Here is a 5556-nt window from a genome sequence, read left to right as displayed (position 1 = left end):
GTATGCAATCAATCAAACTGGAAGTGTCACCCACTGAGTACAGTGACACAGCCAGTTCCCTAAAGGTACAATGCAGCTTTCAAGGACGCTGCTGTGGCCTGAGTGTGAGTGCGCCCCACCCCCGCCTCCGATTCACGTGTTAATTTCTTAAATCCCAGTGTGAAGGCATTTCCATATCCACCACAAACACCCTTCAAGTTGAATGTGGAAAGGATATTTGATAAATGAAATTTAAAATAATTTGTCTCTGGTGAACCTGGGCTCTAAGAAATGCTAATGGAGGCTCTGCAAGCTAAAAGAAAATGATACTTAATGATAACTCAAATTACAGGAAGAAATGAAGAGCACCAACAGTTGTAAATAAAAAGGTAAATATAAAAAGCTATATTATATTTTATTCTTGTGATTTCCTTAAAAGAGAATATACTGTTTAAAACAAAAATCATAATAATGTAAGAAAAGCAAAAATGATAGTAATGCAAGATAGGTTTATAACACATGTCACAAACATAGCACAAAGAAGGGAGGGGACTTCACACTATTGGGAGGAAATAATAAAAAGGTATAGAATTTAGAAGCAAATAGAAGAAATTAGGTGGAATACTAAAAATATGTAACCCAAAAAAAGTCAAAAAAAAGAGAAATGGCGATACAGAAACTTGAAGGAGCAAATGAAAATTATGTAGCAAAATGGTAAACTTACACTCAACCATATCATTAATTACACTAGAGGTAAATGTATTACACACTCCAGTTAAAAGGCAGAGATTGTCAGAAGAGACTAGATTATTTTTTAAGCCCAACTATATACTGTCTATAAGATAAGATAGATAATTTACATTTAAAAACACAGATATATGGGAATTAAATATATGGAGAAATATACAATACAAACACTAAACACAGAAAAACTGGTGTAGCTGTGTAAAACCTTGGTTTGTGAGCACAATTTGTTTTGGAAACATGCTTGTAATCCAAAGCACTTGTATAGCAAAGCAAATTTTCCCATAAGAAGTAATGGAAACTCAGATGATTCATTCCACTACCCAAAAATATTCACATAAAAATGATTACCATCCTGTAATATAACAAAAGAAAATACAAAATATAAAGAAAAATAAACAAATTAACCTGCATTTACCTTTGAAAATCTCAATGGCTGCTGTGAGGGAGACGAGAAAGAGGAGAGTTATCGTGTAGGACAATTTTCACTATCACTAACAGATCACTGCTATCTATTGGCTCAGTGGCATCTTTTTACTTTTGTGCAAGTTAAAGGAGGAACCTAGTCAATGACCTAATGAAGCACATCATTCCTAAGCGTAATTACTCTTCCCTGGAAAAGCAAAGAAGTGTCCATAGGTGCTTTGAGGTGACAAAAAATACACTAGTGTCAGTTGTGGGCACCTGGCAGCATTCTGAAAAATCACTGACTTCTGCCAAACACTGTGGCCTGAGACTGAGCTTCTGAGCATGAGGTGAGCATGAAAGATGATCACCCACAATCCCACAGCAAGAGAGAGAGAGAGAGAGAGAGAGAGAGAGAGAGAGAGAGAGAGAGAGAAGAGAGAAGAACCATTGGCTCAGTTGTGATCATGTGATGTCTGGCGTTACATATTACTTGAATTGCAAGACAGCGTTCATTTATCAAATTAAAATTTATTAGAAATGTTTTTTCATCTTGTGGAACACTCGCAGAATGAGTTACTCACAATCCAAGGTTTTACTGTATTTATGTCAGACAGTATAGATTTCAAGACGGAGCTTATTACAGGAGATACAGAAGGCCCTTTCATAAGATAGAAAAGGACAATTAATTAACAAGATAGAACAATTCCTAAAATGTAACAGCATTTCAACATTTATGAAGTCAAACAGACAGAACAAAAAAAAGAAATAGACACATCCACAATCATACCTGGTTATTTAACACCTTCTCTCATTAATGGATTGAAGAAGTAAGCCCAAAAAAAAAAAAAAAAAAAGTAAGAATATGGAAGATCTGAATAACACTATTACCCAGTTTGACCAAACTGATATTTGCAGACTGTTACCTCCAACAACCACAAAATATAAATTAATTTCAAGTGCATATGGAACATTCAAGAAAGACCATATTTTAGACCATAAAATAAGTTTTAACAGATTTCAAAAACTTAAAAATGTATTTCTCTGGTCATAAAGAATTAAATTAGAAATCAATAAATAATAAGATATCAAGAGAGAACTAAATAGATATCTAGATAGTTTAGATAATATCTACTAATAAGATATTAGTAAAAATTAAATAGCATACTTCTATATAACTCATGAGTCAAAAGAAAAAATCACAAGAGAAATAAAATATTTTGGACTAACAATGAAAATACAACATATCAAAATTTGTATCATGCAGATAAAGAAATGTCTGGAGGGAAATGTACTGCTTTAGATGCCTATATCATAAAATAATTATCTAAGTTTTCACATTAAAAAGCTAGAAAAAGTAAATGGAAGAAACTGAATCCTATGTTAATAGAGAAAAAAATAGTAAGAGCAAAATTCAATTAAATGGAAAGATATAAAGAAGAAGATGAATAGACAATTCTTTAAAAAGATTAATAAAATTGATAAATTTCTAGTTAGACTCATCAAAAAGAAAGAGAGAACACAAAATACCGGTATCAGGAATGAGATGGGTGGTATCACTAGAGGTCCTGCAGACTTTAAAAGACTACTAAGCAATAGCACTGCTAGGGATTTACCCAAGGGATACAGAAGTGCTGATACATAGGGGCACATGTACCCCAATGTTCATAGCAGCACTGTCAACAATAGCCAAATCATGGAAAGAGCCTAAATGTCCATCACCTGATGAATGGATCAAGAAGATGTGATTTATATACACAATGGAATACTACATGGCAATGAGAAAGAATGAAATCTGGCCATTTGTAGCAAAGTGGATGAACCTCAAGAATGTCATGCTAAGCGAAATAAGTCAGGCAGAGAAGGACAGATACCATATGTTTGCACTCATACGTCTAGCAGAATAGGAGAAACCTAACATGGGGAGGGAAAGAGGGAAAGAGAGTTGGGGAGGGAGAGGGACACAAAACCTGAGAGACTATTGAATACTGAAAATGAACCGAGGGTTGAAGCGGGAGGGGGAGGGGGAACAGAGGTGGTGGTGATGGAGGAGGGCACTTGTGGGGAAGAGCCTCCTGGGTGTTGTACGGAAAACAATTCGACAATAAACTATTTTTAAAAAATAAAAATAAAATACAAGACTATTAAGGAGGGGCGCCTGGGTGGCTCAGTTGGTTAAGCATCTGACTTCAGTTCAGGTCATGATCTTAGAGTTCATGAGCTCTAGCCCCATGTCAGGCTCTGTGCTGACACCTCAGAGTCTAGAGCCTGCTTTGGATTCTGTGTCTTCCTCTCTCTCTGCCCCTCCCCTGCTCACTCTCACACTCTTTCTCTCTCTTTCTTTCTCTCAAAAATAAATGTTAAAAAGAATTTTTAAATGAACATTAAGGAAATAGTGTGAACAACTGTTAAATATTAAATAGTATCCAGGTACATGGGTGGCTGAGTCAGTTAAGCATCTGCCTTTGGATCAGGTCATGATCTCATGCTTTGTGAGTTTGAGCCTCCCATCAGGCTCTCTGCTGTCAGCATATAGCCTGCTTCTGATTCTCTGTCCCCCCTCTCTCTCTGCCCCTTCCCTGCTCATGCTCTCTCTCTCTCTCTTTCTCAAAAGTAGATGCAAATAAAACTAAAAACAAAAAAAGAAGAATAAGAAGATGAAATAGTATCAATCTTAAACCCTCCTTCAGAAAATAGAAGAGGAGGAAGCATTTCTGTATCATTCAGAGTCCAATCAGGAGGCAGAAACTGCACAGTAACGGTAATTTGAAACTTAAAATACAGAAGTATGAACAGGAGATCGGGGGAAAAAGGGAATTGTCTAGTAAGAGTCAACAGGAGGCTTAAAGAATAGAGGAGTAGCAAACATAAGGAGTAGCCACTAACGCTAGGAGCTTATCTAGAGTGATCATAAAGATACTCCTCCCTGGGTTGAGATTCAGACCTCACTGAGGAGGACATGACATGACTCACTGGATGGCGGAGAGATGACTGAGATGCCCGAGGTGCCACGCCAGTGTGACCTGATGGAGACGTGCGTCTGAGAGAGAGGCAAGTCCTCCACAGCGAGGTGGGTGCCTTAGGACCTGCCACGTGCCTGGGGTGCCACTCACAGGGCGGTGCCAGCAGCACTGTAGCGCCCCCTCCCCACGAGAGCTGCTGGCTGCCGCGTGCTGCAGGAGCCGGGGGCTGGAGGAGCCCCCATGCTGATCTAGATTAGCACTAGAGAAAGCTCACCCGGCAGGAAAAGAAAATCCTTTACTCCTCCAGTGTCCCTCCAGCACCCTCTACTGACAAGGCTTAACGTGGTGCCATCTGATAAAGGGAAAAACACCACCATCTCCTTGATCACAGAGCAGGCCAAGAAGGGCTTTGGAGTTGAGGAGCAATACATTGGTAACTGACCCAGGCTTCCCCTTTCATTTTACGTGACCAGAAAGATTCTGATAAAACCTGACAAAGACTACACAAGAAAATTACAGACCAATATCCTTCCTGACCATAGACATAAAAGTCCTTAAGACACTAGCAAATCAGTTTTACAGCAATATAAAAAGGACCATACATCTCGATTAAATGGAGCTTCTCCCAACAGTGCAGAGTTGGTTTAACACTTGAAAATCGGTTCACGTGGCTCGGGGGTCGGACTGCGGGTCTCCTTGCAGCGGCGGCAGCTCCAGTGCAGAGTAGGAACTGCTGCGGTCGGAGTCATGGCAGGACAAGCATTTAGAAAGTTTCTTCCCCTCTTTGACCGAGTTTTAATTGAAAGGAGTGCAGCCGAAACTGTAACCAAAGGAGGCATTATGCTTCCAGAAAAATCTCAAGGAAAAGTTTTGCAAGCAACTGTAGTAGCTGTTGGATCAGGCTCTAAAGGAAAGGGTGGAGAGATTCAACCAGTCAGTGTGAAAGTTGGAGATAAAGTTCTTCTCCCAGAATATGGAGGCACCAAAGTAGTTCTAGATGACAAGGATTATTTCTTATTTAGAGATGGTGACATTCTCGGGAAATATGTAGACTGAAATAAATCATTATTGAAATGGCATGAAGTGAAGCTGCCCATTCCAGTGAAGTTGTGAAATCTCTCATCATGTAAATAATTTTCATGTCCCTCTTTTATAATAAACTAATGGTATCCAAACTAATATAAAAAAAACACTTAAAAATCGATCCATATAATTCACCGCATTAAAGAAGAAAAGAGGAAAATTACACAGTCATCTCGATAGATGCACAAGCCTTTAACAAAATTCAACACTCACTCATGATTTAAACTCTAAGTGAACTAGGCACAGAAGAGGATTTCTAGCTGTTTAAGGCCACCAATGACATTATGCGTGGAGGTGGAACTAGAGCCATGGAAGAGACGTTAAAACACCTAACTGGTAAATTTGCTGCTGGAGATGCCACCTTACATAGACGAGAAAGGTG

General features: G+C 38.7%; 1 pseudogene; it reads left to right on the top strand.

Annotated features, from left to right (window-relative positions):
* Positions 1-4838: 4838 nt before the first annotated feature.
* Positions 4839-5266, top strand: LOC115272309 (annotated as a pseudogene).
* The last annotated feature ends 290 nt before the right edge of the window (positions 5267-5556 follow it).

The sequence above is a fragment of the Suricata suricatta genome, chromosome 2 (assembly GCF_006229205.1).
Source record: "Suricata suricatta isolate VVHF042 chromosome 2, meerkat_22Aug2017_6uvM2_HiC, whole genome shotgun sequence".
Taxonomy (NCBI): Eukaryota; Metazoa; Chordata; class Mammalia; order Carnivora; family Herpestidae; genus Suricata; species Suricata suricatta.
The sequence above is the reverse complement of the archived record's forward strand: the minus strand, read 5'-3'. Positions and strand labels throughout refer to the sequence as shown.